The sequence below is a fragment of the Nyctibius grandis genome, chromosome 2 (genome assembly GCF_013368605.1).
Source record: "Nyctibius grandis isolate bNycGra1 chromosome 2, bNycGra1.pri, whole genome shotgun sequence".
In the NCBI taxonomy this organism is placed as follows: Eukaryota; Metazoa; Chordata; class Aves; order Nyctibiiformes; family Nyctibiidae; genus Nyctibius; species Nyctibius grandis.
Window position 1 is genome coordinate 64,378,144 of NC_090659.1, and position 21,772 is coordinate 64,399,915.

Sequence of the window (21,772 nt, forward strand, 5' to 3'; positions counted from 1 at the left end):
CTTCTTTTCAGCAAATGCTGTTTCCCTGCCAAATTCCACTTACAGCCCCAAGCCTTTTCACTCATATCATTTCATAGACAGCTGCTTAAAACATGGGCCCTTTTTAAATCTCTCCAAACTCAAAAATGCTTCAACAATTTTTCCTGTCTCTCTCCCTCCACCCCCTTAAGGCAGAAAATAAATACTTGACTCATTTTTACTTTTTACCTATCTGATTCTGTAGAACAACACTTGCATAAGCCCATAGCAATGCTCCACTGGGTCCTCAAAGGGGGTTTCTAGAAATGGAAGCATTTGAAAATTATCAGTAATTAAAAAACAAGGACAAAATTTAAAGTCTTCAACAGCTTTAACAAAAGGTGTTAACACCTTTCTTTTAATTGATTAAGGGACCCAGACATGTAAATTGGAAGCTAGACAAGTAAATGCTTGAGTGTGATCTGTTGTGGTTGGTTTCTATCCCTTAATGAAGACGATAAATCAACGCACCTTTTGTGAAAGACGACTACTTACCCTGGGAGATTCAGCTGTTAATGTGCACTGCTAGTCTATGACCCTAATTCTTGTTGTTACAAGCTTGATTTTCTCAACAAAAAGGTGTATTGAAAGCCAAGAAAATTAGACTTACTTTTGCTATGATGTTGAATTAAATTGACTGACAAAACTATGAAAGCTTTGAAATGAAGAATGTAGGGAAGTATTATCCTAATTTGCATAAATCTTATTGTAAATCCTCATTGTATTAGACTATTTTTTTTAAGATCAGAAAAATAAGTGATCCGTGGCCCATTACATACCAAATTGATTTTGTCTAATTCTTTGTCAAAGAGCTATACTATGGACAGATCAAGACAGCGCTGTCTGTGCCGTAGCCTTCTAGACCTTATCTAGGCCATAATTAAGCATGGTAGCTATTCATTATTTTTAAGGCAGAACAGTAAGTCAGGGAGTGCAGTCTTCATTTGAGTAAAAATTCCAGTCACTTCAACCTGAGATTGAAATTTGCCAAATGTGGCAGTTGGGCAAATCAATCTACCACCTATAGAAAAGTTAGAGAGCACATGAAAAAATAAGTATGTGAGTCATACAGCATAAGAACTACTATTCTTAACTGCTTAATAGCTTTTTACTGCCAAGCAGATATTTTGCTATATAGCCAGGTGGGCAGGAACACTGATCATGCTGATTAGAATGCAAAATACTTGTATTAAGGCTGATTTCTACTGAAAAATATTCCTCTATAATGGCAAGAAATTAAGACTTACAACTATCTGTATGGCCCCTTGTTAGTCAGTTTAACAGGTATTCCAGGAACTGAATAAAACTGGGGTTGGAGTTTCACTTCATTACTGGACACAGGACTTTTGGGATATGAATAAGATTTATCAGCAAAACACGGAAGGGAAACTTCTGGAATCATGTCCTGCTTCAGGTTCCTGTGACTATGGACCCAGTTAGCTAATTTACTTATTAATAAAAGCAGTTTAAAGTTTCACGTTTGGTTTAAAACTAAATTGAGATTCAATTTAATATTTCCAGTTTGGCTGGGAGCTGAACAATGGCAGGCAATGAAGGAGGTTATCAGTTCTATAGGCTTTTCTAATGATCATTGACAAAGATTGCTTTTCAAATGTTGTTAAAAGAAGGCAAGAAACATAAATGTGCTGCATTATAAACAAAGATAGGTAAGCTGGTAAGTTCTGTCTTTCTCCTGAAGGTCTATATGAGTTTGGCAAGCTTGTGTAGCACAGTACCACAGATGGAAGATAAAATTCAAAGTGCACCTCCTCCAAAGGGAGAGGATTCTCTTTGGGCCAAGTCTTGCGGTCATGAAGCCTCTGAGCCATCACGGTTTACAATGGCTGCGGATCCGAACTATTGTCTCTCTATCTTTCTTGCTTCATAATTCAAATGAAGTTCACTTGGGTGCCCAAGTACATAGATTGAATAAAAACATTGTGATTTCCATTCACCCTGGGAAAAAAAAAAAACAAGACACCACTGTCCTAGAGAAAGAAATGGTTCTTCCCCTTACACAAGATTTTTCTAACAAAACACTTCATCTAAAAGAAATATGTGCTGACATTTTGTTTGTGGCAGAAGCTGCCGAAAAATTGTCTCAAGAATGGAATAGATAGGGGCTGTCCAACTGTTAGATAAAGCACATGCCTATGTGCAGGAAAGCTATTGCATGTGTCCTGCTTTCCAGTCTCAGTTCAAAGGACTGCTCTACCCACCACAACATCCTTGCTAAGACAGAAGATGGATGAAAAGCAAGCAGAAGTTTGCTGCTACTGAAGTTGCTTTGAAGGTTCTGAGGAATCTCGAAGCTGAAAATTAGGCAGTGTGAGGTACAAAGTGTGTTCTTTCTAGCAGACTCTATGGTCAAGTACATCTGTCTAGTCAGAGAATGAAACCAGTGGGGACCTTCGATCAGAGAAGATGGATGTGCATTGAGAAAAGCCTTGCAATCAAATGTCAGCAAGTTGTATATGACCCTCCCCGCTGTGTTGCATATCCAGCAGCACAAATAAAACTAACTGTTCCCAAAAGACCACACACTTTTGTTCTTTTTTTATTAACTAATAAAAGAACCTCATCTCTACTGGGTTGCTAATCCCAGCAAAATCTGTGCAAGCAGCTGTCAAAAGATCATCTGAATCTCAGCATCAAGCAGAAAGATACAGAGGCATTGAAGATGTATAACTCACATCTTCCACACCTATCATGAGTAAATGGGAAAAATGATGGCTTTTTTTGCTGGGCAAAATCATTGATGCCCTCTTTAAAAACAGAGGAATGAAAGCCAGGGCTGGCCTAGATAATAAAAAGCAAAAGTATATCAAGCTACTATAGGTTTGCCTTTTATCTTGTTTTTTATTTCATTGAACATATGTGATCTTTAATTGCCTGGTGTTGATCTGAACATATACATTCCTTATTTGGCTATAAACATAGAATTAGTGAAGGTTAAAAAATCCACATTTTTGAGCAATTTGTCAGAATCTGGATCACTTTCTTGATCCAGTTTAGAGCATAAACATATATATGAGCTATCTGAGTGAGATTCAGAAAGGGGGACTGGCTTGCCTTCAGAGGATAGGCATGTGTAACCGGGTTTGAGCAGAGGTAGGAACTTCTTTAGTCAGCTTTATCACCAGAAAAATCATAGCATCCAACCACTCCTTAGTGTTAAACTTGTAGTTAACGCGATTAGACTGCTTTAACCTCCAAGTGAACTTGTCACCAGAGCAGAATAAAGACAAAGCAAAGCAATGCAGGAATATAATGGAGCTACTTTTGTTTAAATTGCTGTTCTATTCCCAGGGAGGAATTGAGAAATAGATGTGTATCAATAACTATGCTGGAAGAACTGAACAAAAGAGAACCTGTCTTTTTAATTATAAAGTGTTTTTACCAACCATTGTTTATTGTAAGTCATGGGTAAATTTGGTCGTGCCTTGTCAGGAGCAGGGCAAATACAGCCTGATCTGTTTCTGTTTGAAGAGGTGACTTGACATTCTTGATCATCTGGCATCACTCAGATGGGCGAAGTGGGAGCTAAGTTGATTTTTGATACCAAGTTTGCTGAGCCATGAAAAAGTGTCACAAAGGTATTTTAACCTGTTTCAATGTGATTTTGGAGAAACTGAATAGTCTATTTTGGAGACGAGTATGTACTGTAGATGTACTGCTAGTGCATCTCTTACAACTAGGATAACACTGCAGGTAATTAAGTCAGAGAGTGACTTATTGTACATGCTGACTGATAACATCCTCTTCACTATTGATTTAATCCTGTGCTGCTGAAGTTCAGAGGAAAGCCCAGTTGCAATATTAGGGCTTCAATTCACATTGCACCCTCGGTACCCCTCAACAAAGTCTTATTGAAATTTTCAAATGTGTACTCCCCTCATACAGTAAATGCGCTTTGTGTTGCTGTAGAGTTAACTCCAACATTGTTTTTAAATGTTCATTTAGCCTAATGTAGGGGGAAGCAATTATTTTAAATTCCTGACCCATTTCAACCTGTTTTTCTATGGAAGCAGTCTTGCATGACAAGTCTGGATTCAACCTACCTAACTTCAGACATCTACAATGCAGATGTTTATCTCCAGGTATCCTTAGATACAGACCTGTCTTATAATTAGTTATAATTTCTGTGAAATTGGCCAGCTTAACAAAGAAGATAGATCCTGAAACTATACAAACCAAGGGAAAGGCTACAGCTGAAGTTCCTCCATTTGCAGACCTCAGAGAAGCCCCATAGATGTGATCTGGCAAAAGTCTCAGGTGAGCAGGACCAGCTGGTCTCCTAAACTGGGCATCTGTCATGGATATAGATCTCTGATAACTAAGGTGAGAGTAAGCTTAGCCTTGAAAGTTATAGCTTTGCAATATAGATGTCTGCACCTGAACTAATCACCCGAGACTCCCTCTTTCATGGAGAAAAGTAAAGACATTCAGGGTGCTGCTCATCTGACCCATTTTAGAGGTCTAAATGAAGCTGAGAACTGCACCCTCAATGTACCCCTGTCCATGGATAATAAAGGATTTTAGGATGACTAGCTTAGATATTCATTTGGTATGACGAATTCCTTCCTAGTCTCTTAAAACTAATGCCTACCTCCCCTGTATAAGTAGTGGAGAGTGGAAGATGCCCTCAAATGATTAGAGAGGAGAATACCATCCACCTAAATAAGTTGTCATTTATTATGTAGCAACCTGAGGCATTTACCTCAGAGGCACTGTTGCACTACTTGCCTAAATTTTAAGTACCACCTTGATCTCTAAGTTAGACAGACTAGATCTTACCACTAGCTTCACCAATTCTCGTTAGAAAAGAAGATGTTAGTTTTTCTCTCCCCCAGGAAAAGTATAACTAAAGGATGGTTCAGCCACTGGGCTCTCAGACAGTCTTACCTGAAGACAACACTGTTATTCAAAATCTTACGAAGTATTTACTAGACATTATGAAAGTAAAGAACAAGAAGTGAATGAAACAATGAAGACTAGAAGAAAGAGACAAAGCTCATGTAAAAGAATAAATATTTATTTTAGTTTACTTCCAAAAAAACCTGTTGATGTTTGGAAACAAATATTGGATAAAGTCCCAGCAAATGCATAGCAGCTAGTCATAGCTACCCAAAAAACCTCTATCACTATTAACTATTTCTGGCAGCAAATATAACTGTAGTTTGGATGCTTTTCTGTACAAAAATTAAGCCGAGTATTGCAGTACTTCCATAGCAAGTCATTCTTACTTTCCCAAAGTGGTAGATTCATCTCACCCAGCTTCAACCCTCTAAGCATTAGCAATGTACGTTTCCTATAATTACAGGAAAGAAATAGGAAAATCCAAATTGATATTCACCCTACCTATGGGAGGTTGAAGTTTCACAATTGCCCTTTACCAGTCCATGGCTGTTGTGCTGTTGTAATCCTGCCTAACCCACGCTCAGCCCCAGCCAAGTCTCTGGTGTTGGTAATGCTGATCATGAATTGAGTCAAACCAGCTTGATGAACACTAGATGTTTTTCTTTTGCAGGAGCAAAAGAAAAGAACAGAAATACACCTCAATGAACTGTTGTTGGATTGCTAGAATCATCACAGGGAAGGCAGCACAGATGCTCAGCTGGGGACAAGAGGGAGCCTGGGGCCAGTCATTTCAACAGCATCACATCTCGTACAGACTTAGGCTGATCGTGACACTGCACACTCAAACCACTGTCCAAAGAGGGGATGAGTTGCCTTCTTCAGAGCCTCTTTCTCTCTCTATCTACCCATTCACTACATCATTTCTTTTTTTCCTGATTATATCCAAAATTCCTTCAGCCACCACTAGTTACAACTATGGAAGGCATTTTGTAGCATTAGACTTGTGCACGCAGACTGCAGAAATAATGTATTGCATTTCCATAAGCTTTAGCTAGTCTTCCGTCATGGAAGCAAATCATATCTGTATTTAGGTCATTCATAAGAAATCTAACAACAAGGACATAATAATATATGAACACAAAAAATTTCTGAAACACCTCACTCAAGCCTTTCAGATTGATACCAGACAGTTTAGCAATGGTTTAGCAAGAGTAGGCCTCAGAGTAGGCTCTAAAAGGCCTACTCTGTATTACCTTTACACAGAATCAACTTTCCTGTCAGTAATTTTCCTTTCAGCTAGAATAACAGAGAATAACAGTATGTTCTGAAGCAAACTGCCTGTTTTGTAGATAGGGTCTGCTTATGGGACTGATAACAGTGTTATAGTCGTCAATGATTCTTGCTCGCGCTTAGTCTTAGAAAATCCAAGGTGTCTGTTAAATTCCTTGCTAATTATAAAGAAGGGCCAAAGACAAACAAGACTGTGAAAAACAACTTCGTGATGTCTAAATTAATTTGATTCACAAACTCTGGCGCCAGAGGAGAGATAAGTCCAGTGAGAACCAGAACAACATCTTCTCATTGAGGCCACCTGCACTGATCAACAAGAAGGCCTCAACCATGCTTGCGCAGAAGCACAATTATGGGGGGGATTGCGACCAGTAGACACCCCCAGGGACCACCCAAGACCTCTTCCCCAATTTAGTACGCATGCGGAAAGAGAATTACATAATGTATTAGCATATGCATAAGTTTCCTGGAATAGGTGGGCTTTTCTTGGAATTATATGAATATTCATTTTTCTGTAATGTATATAATGAGTATGCTTTTGTTGCTAGGTATGCATGCTAGGAGGAGAGATCCCCCATGCACCCAGCACTGCAATAAACCAATGTCAGCTTTCTAAACTATCATTTGGTTTAGAGAGTTTTCTTGGTTACTATTTTCCAGTAACAAGATGGATCCTCACCTCACTTATGCCCCTTTCTCGACTCCACCAACTTGAATTGTTTATTTGTTATTCACACTAGGGTAAGTGGAATCTAAAGGAAAAACATGAAACATTAGTGCATTTGTGGGAGAAAAAAAAATCTGGTGAGGATCTTGCTCATCTACAGTGTTCTACCATTCATAGACTAAATGACGGCCAGGTCCAGAGAGTGGTGGTGAACGGTACTGCATCCAGTTGGCATCCAGTCACTAGTGGTGTGCCCCAGGGCTCAGTACTGGGCCCAGTCCTTTTTGATATCTTTATTGATGATCTGGATGAGGGTATCGAGTGCACCCTCAGTAAATTCGTGGACGACACTAAGTTGGGTGGGAGTATTGATCTGCCTGAGGGTAGGAAGGCTCTGCAGAGGGATCTAGACAGGTTAAATAGATGGGCTGAGACCAATGGTATGAAGTTCGACAAGGCCAAGTGCCAAGTCCTACACTTTGGCTTTAACAACCCCATAATGCGCTACAGGTTGGGGGAAGAGTGGTTGGAAAACGGCCCGATGGAAAAGGACCTGGGGGTATTGGTGGACAGCCAGCTGAACGTGAGCCAGCAGTGTGCCCAGGTGGCCAAGAAGGGCAACAGCATCCTGGTGTGTATCAGGAATAGAGAGGTCAGCAGGACTAGGGAAGTAATTGTCCCCCTCTACTCGGCACTTGTGAGGCCACACCTCGAGTACTGTATCCAGTTCTGGGCACCTTACTTCGAGAAAGATGAGGTGCTGGAGCGAGTCCAGAGGAGGGCAACAAAGCTTGTGAAGGGTCTAGAGGGTATGTCCTATGAGGAGCGGCTGGGATAACTGGGATTGTTTAGCCTGGAGAAAAGGAGGCTGAGGGGAGACCTTATAGCTCTCTACCACCACCTGAAAGGAGGTTGTAGCGGGGTGGAGGTTGGCCTCTTCTCCCAGGCAACCAGCAACAGGACAAGAGGACATAGCCTCAAGCTGCACCAGGGCAGATTCAGGTTAGACAGTAGGAAAAATTTCTTCACAGAAAGGGTTATTAGGCATTGGAATGGGCTACCCAGGGAGGTGGTAGAATCACCATCTCTGCAGGTGTTTAAGAAAAGACTAGATGTGGCACTTAGTGCCATGGTCTAGTTGACACAGTGGTGTCAGGTCAAAGGTTGGACTCAATGATGCCAGAGGTCTCTTCCAACCTAGTTGATTCTGTGATTCTGTAAATTACAATATCACAAACAACTTATTGATTGACTGATAAATATTATCATCTTATACTGAGAAAAAGGAAACCAAGGAAATGAACAAGCAAAATTAGAAGAAAAAATAGTTTTATTAGATTAGAGGCACAAATATTGAGAGGAGTATATGAGCCTTAGCTAAAACATCTAAATCTCTTAATTAGACTCTGTCCCACATCATCTTACATGGTGCTCATGTGGATCAAGCCTTGTGTGTGTACACACAAAGCTGCTGAAATTTTGCCAAATCAGAGTTTTGCAGTATCTGCTGCCAGTCACACCCAGAACCTGGGTGGGGGAGAAAAGAAAGTAAGGGAGAAAAGATCCATTCATGTTCAGTTTGTTTTCTGCAAAAGACATTTATCTTCATAGATAAATTTGAATAGCAGTTGTATAGATGTTGGCACCAGATCAAGTAGTAAAGCCCTGAAAAAATGGAGAATAAAATAAAGAAACTGCTTTCAATTTTCTCCTTGCAGATAAAAGAAAAGCAGACACAGATCTAAAGCAGGAGAGAAAAGAGTAAACACTTTCCTGTAAGGCTGCATATATAACCCTGTGAGGTGCCTTTTATAACTGTAATGATTACTGGCTCTCTCCCACCATTTCTGAAGGTTGAGACTTTAGTCATCAAATGAACAATGGCCACTAATAATTCATTTGGTCGCATTCCAAATAATAGTGAGTCGTGGGTCAGTTATGGTGTTTTATATATGAGAAGACATAGGAATATTTTCCTAGTTACTGACCAGTTCAGAAAATTCCTAACGATGCATAAAAAAAAAACCAAAAAAAAACGACAGAGGAGGAATATATGCAATGAAGATTTGCTGAAGAAAGGTCTTTTCCACACACAGGTCAATATCACTGTTTGCAATAAAGCATGAACAGGTTTCAAAGAGATATTAAATGAGAAATCTTCCAAAGTACATGGTATCTCATGCCAAGACTTTCAATTTTTACTATGTTCAGACTACTGAAATCAGTGCCAGCCACTCAGTTCTGAAACTTTCCCTTTTAGTCTACATACAGATTTAGAGATTAACATTTGGACTGAAATCAACGAGAGAAACAAAAAACAGACTACAAAAATGAAATACTTTTAATTTATGGCATACTAGGATGCAACGTAAGCCATTTCATATGAAGATTCAAGTAAAATATGATCTGAGTCTACACTGTTTTTACAGTCAGGCCCTTCCTAACATAGAAAACACAGTTCAGAAATATATTGAAAAAATGGTGAAAGTCCCTAAGAACTCAAATACTATTCACTAAAGGTCTAATCCTAAGTGTTCTCATGTCAATGGGAGACCTGCTTCTCTAAACAGAAGTCGCTATGTTGTCTCAGTTAAGCTATTTCTAACTCTTGTGAGATGTGTACCTATGGACTTTTTTCACTAGTTGCTTAGGCTTAGGCAGATAAGTACGTAAACTTTAAAGAATCTAAAAGTGCGTAAAATGAACTTGAATCAAGACAAGTGATGGTCTTACCAAGAGTTCAAGTAGCAAAACCAATGTGTTTTATAAATTGGTGTATAAAACTTATATGCTACTGTCCTGGTTTGGCATAAACCAGGCCAATTTTCCTTTCAGTGATTTTTACTTTCAGCTAAGTCTCCTCTAAGTAACAGCACTTTCTGAAACTAACTGCATGTTTTGCAGACACTGTCTGCTTCCAGGACTGATAATGCTCGAAGTTTGTAGTTATCACTGAGGCACTGGTAGGGATGTTATGCAGAAAGGCTCTTGCTGTACTTGTTCTTGAGAGAAACCAAGGTCACTGCTGAATTCCTCACTGATTACGAGTGAAGAGCCGAAGGGGGGTCGCAGCTGCAGAGGGGAGCAGACAGGGCAGGTGACCCAAAATTGACCAACGAAGGTATTCCATCCCATACACGTCATTCTCAGTATAAAGCGGGGGGATCACGAGGGTCTCACTCTCTTTCTGCTATGGCCGGTGTCCAAGGAGGACTCCGTCTGTTTTCCTGCTGCCCCCGATCCCGATCCGTGCATTCCTGAATCCAGCTCTCGACCGTCGCTAGGCCCAGCCTGGGCCTTCCCGGAGCCTGCCCTGCAGTGCCGGTGGTGACGTGGCTGACTTCAGGGGAGCTCGGTCTTGGTTTTATATATATTTGTATATATTTGATTATTTCTATTATTGTTATTATACTCTTTTTCATTATTATAGTTTATTAAAACTGTTTTAACTTTCCAACCTGGAAGCCTCTCTCCCTTTTCCCTTTCCCTTTCCCTTTGGGGGTGGGGGGGGGAGGGTTAACAGAGAGCATCTGCCATAGGTTTAATCGCCAGCCCAGCTTTAAACCGTGACAGCTACCTTTGACTAAAGTAATAAGCCACCGAACTCACACAAGTTTGGGGGATTTTAACAGTTAATCTATAAGTGACATCTCAGAACAAGCCACTAAGACTTCAGGTCTCTGCGTCAAAAAGTAATTAGCTTGAACCTACATGAGTTTGCTCGCAGTTAAAGGCAAGCTGAGCTCTTTTATATACCCTGTAGAACACTGCCCTTTCAACATTGTGCAAATGAGCTTTCTTTGCAGTCTTGCACAAGCCTATTGTAAACTAAGGCCAGATTCTGTCTCAGAGGAATTCAGTGAAATCTAGGGACAGAATTTGGCATATACTTTTTAATCTCTTGCAAAATTAAAAAATGCCATCTCTTCCAGGCACAAATTTGTCATCTCCTTTGAAATTGTGCATCTACGATAAGCCATAATGGCACAGTAATTTATAATGAATATCTCTAAAACCTGGCATTAATTAAGCACATATGTGAATTCTCATATAGCAGAAGTACAGAGGGGTTCAGATCTATGTAGCCAATGAACGTAGAAATTAATGCAAGTCCTACCATCCCCAGCAGTCTTTTAACAATGTGTGGGTAGTTTGATAAAATGACAGATCGACAAACTATTACATTTTACTTCACAGCTGAGTCGATGTTTTAGGAGGTTTCATAGCCTGTAAAGTTTCTAGCACATAATAAAAAAGTAAGTGAGATGATGGCATAATTTTTACTTCAGCCTTTGACCTTTAAGGACAGACGAACAGTTTGTTGCTCATATTCACCATCACTAAATCTCTGGACTGCATCTAGGTCATTCGTACCAATTAAAACATTGTGAACCCTAAGGGGCTTCACTGAGAAATGAAGGGAGGGTTATTTCCTTTCGAAGATGCATAAAGAGCACAAGTGACTTGAACGAGGTCTTCCAGTGATTGAGTCACAGAGATAGGACTCGAAAATAGTTTTTTTCTAAATCTTCTTTCCTTCTTTTTTCCCTGGATCTCACCGCTTTAGTACAACGGAAAACCTGTGGGACAAACTTCTGAGCTGAAACTCTTAGCACGGAGTGGCTGTTTTCATTGAATGGAACACATTCAAAAGGAAGTGAAAGAGCATGTGCAATCTCTACAGCAAAATAGTTAACAACTATAATCTTCAATCAGTATGAAATGGTAGTCACTTGAAGCCATGCCAGTACAATAGAGAAATGATTAGGTCATTGCACTTTCCAATTTCTGACACAAAAACACTGAATAAAGGAAGAAAATTAGTTTCCATCAAATACGTTGCTGCTAATTTCACTCTGAAGACATTCTTCAGTGTTTCAGCCTCAGCATCATTCCCTCTGCTCTCCTAGTCCTGCAGCAGTGACAAATTTCCAATCCTGCTTAACTGCAGCCGCATTTCAGTTTCTCATTTTCTCTAATCTCTCTCAGTGGAATAAAGCGTTGCCCAGCAATATTTCCGGAGAAATTTCATTCATAGATTATAGACATGAAAAGAGAGATTGTGGTCAACTTTTAAAAATCCCACTGTCTGTAACTCTCTCCAACTTCATAAAAGATGATGGTACATTTACTTAAAAGCCACAGACTTCAAACCTGTGTATATAGAACTTGCCTTTGAAAAGCAGATCCAAACATTGGTGCCTACACTTGGTTTCAGGCCTAGCTTTAGGCTGGCTTGCAAGTTTCAAAACCTTGCTGGAAACGCACAGAGATAAAATATATTTTTCCTTTTCTAACAGAGATTTCTTCTCTTCATAGTTTTATAAGTTCCTACAGTTTGCATCATAAAGCACTTTTAAGCACACCCAGGTAAAGTGGGATCTAGGTGACTTCCCATCAAATCTTGCATCTATCAAGGAGACAAAATATCCTTTCTGTCACAATCACGTATTTTTCTTCTCTTTATCTCATATGTAATAAATGGTTTGGGGGTTACAGAGAGACATTTGGCAATCCATGACCTGCTGATATTCAACAATTGGCAACCAGAGAAAATTATCATAGAAATATCTCTGAGAAAAAAAGCACTTGTTAGTTAACAGCTTATACAGAATTTACAGAAAGAGACCAGAATGAAATTTCTGTACTAGATAAACACGGTGCAGTTCTCCAGCAGAGATGAGAGATGAATGCCTTAGGATACGGCCTCTCTTGCTGCACATTCAAATATCTCTTACTGTTAATGGATTTACATACACTTACTGAAATGCAAAAACACATCTCTCTGCTGATGTCTAAACAAGGAAATAAAAAGTGTGTTTATTACAGAAAGAGAGCTTGTACAGACAAAATATGGGACTGACATTCCTAAGGTTGTTCTTACGACAGTTGTCTTCTATTACCCCGATGGACCATCGGTGTTGTCAGGACCTTGAAGGAGGGACTGCATTCCTTATTAGCACTAACAATCTAAAGGATGCCTACACTGTAATTGACAGCTGGAATAGGAATTTATTTTACAAATAACAGGGACATTTGTACATAGCTATGCTGTCAGCTCCCACAAAGTCATTAAAACTTTGAATATATTTGATATTTTTCTGAAGTGTCCAGCCTCATGTATGTGTAAAGGAATCAGAAATAAATGAGAATATCACCTTTCATTTAAAAAACACCAGATATTTTAACTTCTCGCAGGAAGAAGGTTTGCTGTTTTAAGGTGTTTTGGATTGAATAGTAGCTTGCTTGCTTGTTTATTTTTAAATCTCCAGCTAGGCTAAGGATTTATAAATAGTCTGTCAGCATTATGCTTCTAAAGAGATCCAAGAGTGGGATTCAACTCACAGATTAAATGTAGATGCATCTGAACTCCTGTTCCAGTCAATGGAGATCTTGTCAAAGGAGCCAAGAGATATATTCAGCTGATGAAAAGCAAACTGAATCACTCTCTAGACCCCAGTGACAGTGCTGGACAGGGAGTAAATTTTGCCTAAGTAAAGGCACTCAGTGTATATGAGATGCCATATGGCACCCTGCCTGGCCTTCCAGCATGTGGGTCTACCCCAAAGTCCTGCATTGTGTCTGTTAACCCGATAGAATCACAGAATGGTTTGGGTTGGGAGGGACCTTCAAAGATCATGTAGTCCAACCCCCCTGCCATGGACAGGGACATCTTTCACTAGGTCAGGTTGCTCAAAGTACTGTCCAACCTGACCTTGAACACCTCCAATGATGGAGCATCCCCAGCTTCCCTGAGCAACCCAATCCAGTGTCTCAACACTCTCATCATAAAGAATATATTCCTTATGTCCAATCTGAATCTACTCTCTTTCAGTTTAAAATCTTTGCCCCTTGTTCTGTCACTAGGGGCCTTCTTAGTGACATTCTGTCTTCATCTTTCTTATAAGCCCCCTTTATAAATTGAAAGGCCACAATAAGGTCTCCCTGGAGCCTTCTCTTCTCCAGGCTAAACCACCCCAACTCTCTCAGCCTGTCTTCACAGGAGAGGTGCTCCAGCCTTCTGACCTTTTTTGTGCCCTTCTCTGGACCCTCTCTATCAGGTCCATGTCTTTCTTGTACTGGGGACCCCAGAGCTGGACACAGTACTCCAGGTGGGGTTTCACCAGAGCAGAGTAAAGGGGCAAAATCACCTTACTTGACCTCCCGGCCACGCTTCTTTTTATGCAGCCCAGGATATGATTGGCTTTCTGGGCTGCAAGTGCACATTGCAGGCTCGTGTCAATTTTTTGTCCACCAGTATCCCCAAATCCTTCTCTGCAACATTGTTCTCAATCCCTTCATCCCCCAGTCTACATTGATACTGAGGATTGCCCTTACCCAGGTGCAGGACCTTGCACTTGGCCTTGTTGAACCTCATGCAAATATCTTGCAGCCTAGTGCATCTCCAAAACTGCCTTTCTGCAGGCAACTGAATCTAGCTTTCTGCCTGCGACTGAGCTTCAGAAAGTAGGTATCTGAAAGTAGGTTTCTAAATGTTGGTGACTCAACAGAACCTGGTGTTCCTTTTGGTCACTGGAGAGCAATATTGACCAACATGAGCATTAGAGACATAGCTCATTTCTAGATCCTAAAGAGTGAAATCCTAATTTTAGATGTCTTGAACCATGGCTGAATGCCATCCCTTGGATGCCACTCTTTCCCCAAGACAGTTTACTCCATTTCATGCTTAGCAGTTCCCACAGTTCTCCCTAGGAGAGAAGCAGATACTGAGTCCTCAGCAGCGCTTTCCCCCATCAGAAGAATGCAGCTGTAGGAAGAGGACAGTGCCATGACCAAGAGATGTGACAGAGAACACCAGAGGTGATCGGTGAAGGAAAGGGCCTTCCCACATAAAGAGAAAAATGCATGAGACTCATACCCAGGGTGGCAGAGCAGGTGAGATGGCAAGGAGTCAGTATAGGCAGTGCACAGCACACACACCCTTGAGTTGGAGAAAGTCCTTCAGGCCTATCAGCTGGTGTTGGCAGATATGGTTATATTATATAAGAAACATTGTAAATTCCAACATCAGAACTGACCAGCTGCTCCCTTAAGGCTGGGGAGCAGGGTGCTGTGGGGACCTCAGGGACGAACGCTGTGGGCAGAGCCGGGGTCAATTGCAGGGCCACCAACAGCCCCTGATACTTTTGGGGAGCAGTAAGCTGGGGCCCCAGTCTGACCAGAGGCAGCACAGAGACAGGACTGAGGATATTCATTCCTGTGGCATCACTGGAGCTGGGGTGGGGCATGGCTGAGCCGAAATGGGGCCAGGGGTCCTGAGTGCTGGTCCTAGGTGAGGCCCATTGAGGACAATAAGGCCTAGTGGTGCCCTCAGGACCATGCACAGGAAATCATTAATAATGCTAAAAGTTTCCTTACTGAATCTCTTTAGTGTCTTAGATCTACTGTGGAACTGAGTACAAACAAGCCAAGACACACGCTAAAAATAACCCCATGAAATCTGTATGTAGCCATGTACATTTTCCCACCGGCACATCTAACATCGACTTCACTCTGTTGCTACAAACAAAGACTCAGGTACAAATTAAGTTCAGATGGTCCACCTGGAAGTGACACTACCTCCTAAAGGCTGAATCATGCAAGAATTTTCAGGCCACAGAGATGTTTTGCTTTTCCCCATCCAGCTCCAGAGGTGTTGACTATCCCTTGTCAGAAACCGTTGCCCAGTCTGACAGTGGAACAACACCTTAATTCTTCTCAGGCAAACACAGACTGATTGTCTCAGACAGTTTAAATCTTTGGTCAAAGATTACCTGACTTATTTTGCCTATAGCAAATCAGGAAGCACATGCATGTGTCGCTTTGCATATCTATAGGTCCAAACCTTGTTCTTACTGACATAAATACCTGCCTTAGCTGTTTCATTTCTGAAGCTGAAAAAGCCTGCTAAGTAGTGTTTTACATATATATATATATATATAAAATTGAAGTGTCTGCTTTTGTCTGTTAGAACATGAATAATAAGGGGTTTCCCCATTATTTCAGTTGCATATTTAGATTGCCACTGTTTATGCTAATTTTTTATTAACAGATGGTATTTATTTTATTTCTGTATTCTCAGTTATTTGCTCTTCTTCTTGGCAAAGTTAAATAGGGAGAAGGTTCTTGGGGATGCAGGGGATGCCAGAGAAGAGGAGCACAGACAACAGAGAGCTTGGAGCGTGTACCTCCTCCAGAAAGCCTGAGGGTCTTTGGTGAGCTCCAGAAAGCCAGAGGTCAGGCCTCACAGAGCATGGGAAGAATTTCCCAGCAGCAGAAGGGACTGGGAAAGCTGTGGCTCATTCAGGTATCCACACATACATTTAATAGCCTCCAAAATCACGTGCATGGATCAGCAAGTCTGTAGCTAGAGAGGACTAGTGCATTCACCCAGCTATGCAACAAGGGCTCATAACTGAAGATGTATAAGCTAAGATCTTAGGAGCTGTTCAAACCCAACCAGGAAGATGTCTACAAAAAAAACAAAAGGCACCCCAGAGTCCCTGATCACCAGAGAATGGCCAAAAGAGCTGCTTGCAGATAGTAAGGTAATCATTTGGACAATTTTGATATTGATTGCTCAGATCTTGTGTACTTCCATTAAATGAATCTCAGCTTTGACATACATGCTGAAGCCAAAGGAGTAAATCTGAACTTGTTATTAGGTATAACAGGTCTAGCAAGTCAGTAACCTCCAGCAGGATGGGATAATGTGCAGCCAGGGGTTGTATCTTCTTCCATTGTCTGAGCTGCATCTGGAAACTGACATTTATTTATGCACGAGGTTCAGCCAATGACAAAGCACCTCTGCCAAAATAAGAGGGTCCATGGAGTTTTTAAGATGGTATAACTATACTAGTTTATATTCACCAGTCTCAGCGGTGTGATTGATTGTATAGAGTGGTAAAGGGGAGGGCTTCTGCTTCTGCAGCCTTCTGCATTCTGCAGAAAAGACAGCTGTTACAGTAGACCAAAAACTCTTCATGGCAGGGATCTCACTATTTCTTCATATTCTTTCTGTAACTTTTTTCAATCTCTGCTTTTGATGAATGTGAACCTGCTTATAGATGTTCAATTTTAGACAGAAAGGAAAAGCATAGTCTGCTCACTGCCAGACACTGCTCAGAGTGCAAGCCAGAACTAGAAATGATAGTGTTGTTGGCTCTCCTTCAGGTGCATTGCTGTGGCTAGACTGTACTACATCTGCCTTAATATTTTGCAGCAGGAGACACTGCTACTGTTCCCCCACTTTCATGAATCTTCAGTCCATCTACGAAGCTAATGAAAAAAGTGTCACGCTCAGTCTTTTTTTTTTGTTGTTAAAAGATATTGGCAATTACTCAACTTTAAAAAAAAAAGTTATAGTTGCATTCATTGCTATCATGCTTATTTTTCAGCTCTGCAGTTTTCCTCTTGACATGAAGCTGCATAGTGGCTTTGTGCCCCATAAAGTTATTTCAACCAAAATCTGCTGCAACACGTACGTAATTAAGCTCTAGTACTAAGATAGGTAGTCCGACATCGAACCATACTATGTAGGTTATATCAGCTGAAATCTTGACCACTGCCAGGTGGTTTCTGTGGTTTTGGTCTCCCAGGTAGAATTTTCAAATAATCTCCGAGCTGCACCTAAAGAGACCACAGCTTGCCTGCTGTTAAGTAACTGTGAGCCTGCTTTGATGACTGTTAGGACTAATTGAGACGCACATCATTTTCATAGATAATAGGGCCACAGGGACTACTAGATCATGTCCTCTCAAGTTACATATATATCACAGGCTGTTGAATTTCACAATGTTACCTTTGCATTCAGCCCAGCCAGTATTTTTAAGCTGCCCAAGGCTATATTGCTGGCCCCCTTCAATGAGAGCAATGCCCTCCCTGGCCTGAGAGAAACAGCTTACCTATTTTGGGGCCCCAAGAGAAAGAGCAATGTCCCTTGGATGCTCACCAGGCCACACATGTATCAGTCACATGTATCACTGTGACATCAGTAAATCCATGGCAGTCTTTGCTGTCATGGAGGCCACCCATCATTTAGGCTACTGGTCTCACATACATCGTTCTGCAATTTAGGAGGAGAGACACTGCACTGAGCTCATCAACAAAACCAATGTCCTGACCGAGGTTTCTCTAGGACAGTTTTTTGATGATATAAACCAAGTGATCTAATTTAAACATCCTTAAGGGACTGGCCAACATTATGAGTGTTTACTGCACTCTGGGCTCAGCAGAGGTGTACACAATCTTCTCACATTTTGGAATGCCATCCTCAGCCTCCTGGATCAGGCCAGCTTCCTCTCTATGCTCAGTTACACAAAATGTTATGAAAGCACAAATCTGTTTTGTTAGCAACACTATCTTGTTACCCCAGACTATTGCAGCTATACTAAGCAGCAGAGATCACAAGTAAATAACTCACCTCTGTCCTTCCCTCCAGATGAATTTTAATGGTGTTCAGCACAGCTGGTAGGAATGGAGGCAACTTTATCCAGGGGGATTTGAGGAGAACTGGATGATTTCACAGCTCATCACCTGTTCTAACATTAACTTTTCACAGTCTTAGTGGCTATAGTTCAGTGGAAGAAGTGGTTGTGTCTGACACAAGGCCCACCGGTATTGCCAGATCCACCGCCCTCAAGGTACAATCATGACTAACATATGTGTCTCCACCTGGATTTAAGATTCTGGACAGACCTTCTCATTCTTGGATACCTTTCCTTTTAAGTTTATTTCTCTACCATCCATATTCACCCTGGAAGCTCAACCAGGTGGAACATCTTTCTCTGATCAGGGTGCTCTCTGTCCTCCTCCCAGTGGGAAATAAGCTGTATTTCCCAATACAGCCTGCAAGAGAAGGTCATCACACCTGACCATTCCTGATGTACTCTTAAGCTCATGAGGGAAAATTTCCTCTTGTATTTCTGGATATTCTCACATGGCTGTCACTACGCTCCCACCAGAGCTCTTTGCACCCTGGGACAAATATACAGGCAAGGTCCCAAAAAATGTCAGCTTTTAACCTTAACGCTGCTCCCTCAGGCACCGTTGGGGCCTATTCCATGTGGTCATCTTAAGGTCAAGCAAGGTGGTACCCTGGAGTTACAGTAGTCCTCTTGTTTGGAGGTTCTTGGAACCCACAACATATGTCACACCAACTGGTTTATTTCCACTATCTCCCTGAGATGTCAACAGTGGTCTGTCAACTGCCCTCTTTCCTGAGTGAGACAACAGCCCAATCTCCAAATGGCCAGACTTTGTAATGGCTGGGTGCAGGACCCACAGAAGGGGATTTCCACCCTGTGCACAAAGGAAGCAGGGGCACTGAAGAGAGGAGATCGACCTAAGGGCCTTCTCAAAGCTGCTGAATCAAGAGTGGCATGGTTTGAAGGGGAAAGACCCTTCCTTACAAAAAAGGAGTTTCTAGCATGAAGTGAACCCTAACAACCAAACTAGAAATGATACAGATGTTTCTTTTCCTCCTTGGAGATCGAGAAGCCATGTAGAGCACACACATAGACTTGTCCTTTTTGAGACGTCTAAGATTACTTAGACTTCATTTATATGAAAGCCACTTCCTCTCTAGGGCCCCAGGTAGAATATTCAAAGAAAGACGGGAAACATAAAAACAGGCTACCTCTTGGCTTGGCTTATTAGAAAATCAATCATTTTTGTGTGAATGGGATCCGTTAGATTTAGTTGATGCTAGTAGAAGGGAATACAAGCCCTCCTCCTGCTTTCACAGCCATTTTCTTCATTTATCTCTTAATTAACTTTTCAGCGCCCATCAAGAGAAAACAACCCATCTTTCCCTTCCACTTCAGAAACTATTATTTAATATTGCCCAACAGAAGCTCAAGATTTGTTTAGCACTCTGCAGTTAAGTGAGGAAGAGCAAGGCAGTTATCAGGGTGTATTAAAGAGATTTTAACTATATCACAGTCCTATAAAGAATGCAACTTGAAATATATTTTCATATAAGAAGTGAAAAAGTGAGGGAAACTATTGGACTTCATAACATTGCTCAGTGCCTGAGATACCTTTCGCATTACTGGAGGCCTTGCAGTCACCACTCCACAGCCTGCCTTTCACTGCCAGTTCTGCACCCTCTTACTCAGGCTGACAAGGCACCATTTTCCAGAGCCTCCAGGGCTGTATTTTTCCCTTGTTGCTTTAATACTATTGCTCTCATGTTGTTATTCTCATGGCCTTGCACCTACAAACCCTGCTAGTGTCGTTATAGCAGATTCTCATTTTTGCCATTGGCATGAGAATCCCACCTTCCTTTCCCCTGCCTTGGTTGCAGCTTTTGGTTTACATTATGGGAGCCAATAATATGCATGCACTGAGCTTAACAGCCGTGAGCAGCACCTACCCCTCATCAAAGCATACTCCTATCAGTGCTAATAGCACCATAAGCGAAAACAGCAAGAGAGGGTTTGAGCAGGTCGTGACAAAGAGTATGTAGTTACCACAGGAAACATTTTTGGGGAGGAGACCCTGCTGCCCTGGAGAGGGTGCCTGGGGAGGATGTTTGACTGGGGACCTCCATCACTTCTCCTGGCTGGTCCTGGGGAAAGCCTTTCAGCTTTTTCTTTTGCTCGCTCTGTCTTCTGCTGTTTCTATTTTTCCCCCAAAGTAACTTTCACAATTACAGTCAATGTATGTTAGCAGCTATAGACCCTGCTAAGAAATCTTTGAGCATGTGAACCTGGCTCAACACCTTTGTGAAGCAATAACAAAGCTAAGTCTAAAGTGTTAGAGATAGATACTGTCTTGGTAGGCTTGTGGAGTTCCCAAGTAGAGTATAATGGGGATTAGAGAAAAAGGCAATTAGAAGAGCCAGAGCAGAGGAGATAGACGACAGCCTCAGATCAGGATTCAAGGCTTGGAAGTAAAATCAAGACAATACAGAAGTTCACTGAACTATGAGATCATAAACCATTAAGATGATACAGAGCTAGGACAAAACTTCCAGTCAAAAGTCTAAAAAATGCAGTCAGAGTGAGTTTGTAAAAGACTGCATGAAAATTGTTCAAAGGGTAGAAGCATAGACATTAGAAATGTTCAGTCTTCAGACAGCTTTTGTGTTTTTAAGAAGCAAAATCATTTTATGAAAGTCTGGAGAAATGGACTGACAGTACTGAAAAAGAAACGAAGTGAAAGTGCTATAATAATCTATATAGTTGGCTTCACCAACAGTCAAGACTTTTGCAAGCAGGGAATCAAGAGGATTTGTTCTGCCAGCTGTTCAAGATACAGCTACCTCCAGGGAATACTGCTACTTGGTTGGGTTTTGTCTATGGCTCAGCCTGTGAGTTTCAAGGAGATCATCCACTGAGGCAGAACAAACTAGTCTTTTGGAAGAAAGCATTTGGGGTTTGGAGTTTTTGTTTGCCCAAGTCCCACTATGCTATTTGGCTAAACCAAATACTTCTGTCATAAAAAATCTGACCCATAGAGCCCCAGTGCAAATCTGGAGCAGCATAGGCATTGCTTTCCAAAACCCCAAGTACCAGCCAATGTAGAAGACTGTCTCAAAAAGTAAAATATCCCAAGACTGCCTGTGGAAGTGGTGTGAAAACCATTTCAAAGTTTTTTTAAGAGACAAAGGAATCGGATTAAAACTGCTTTGAATTTGGCACCACTCAGTTATAGGGCAGTCCCTGCTTCCAGGAGACTTGTTTAATACAAAGCTTGGGATTTCATCTGGTTACTAGCTACTGAAGTTAAAAGCAGAGAAAACATGAATTCCTATAACAGCCATATAAAAGCAGAGTGGATTATGAATCAGAATCACATCACTTATCACCTTGGCAGGTCCTGTGAGGTGATCAGGAAGGACTGGAGACCAGGAGCTGATGCAGGAGGCCCTTTGGCTCTTCTGCAAGAGGCAGTGGAGCCCTGAGGCCACGTGGCCCTCTGACAGGGTGGCTC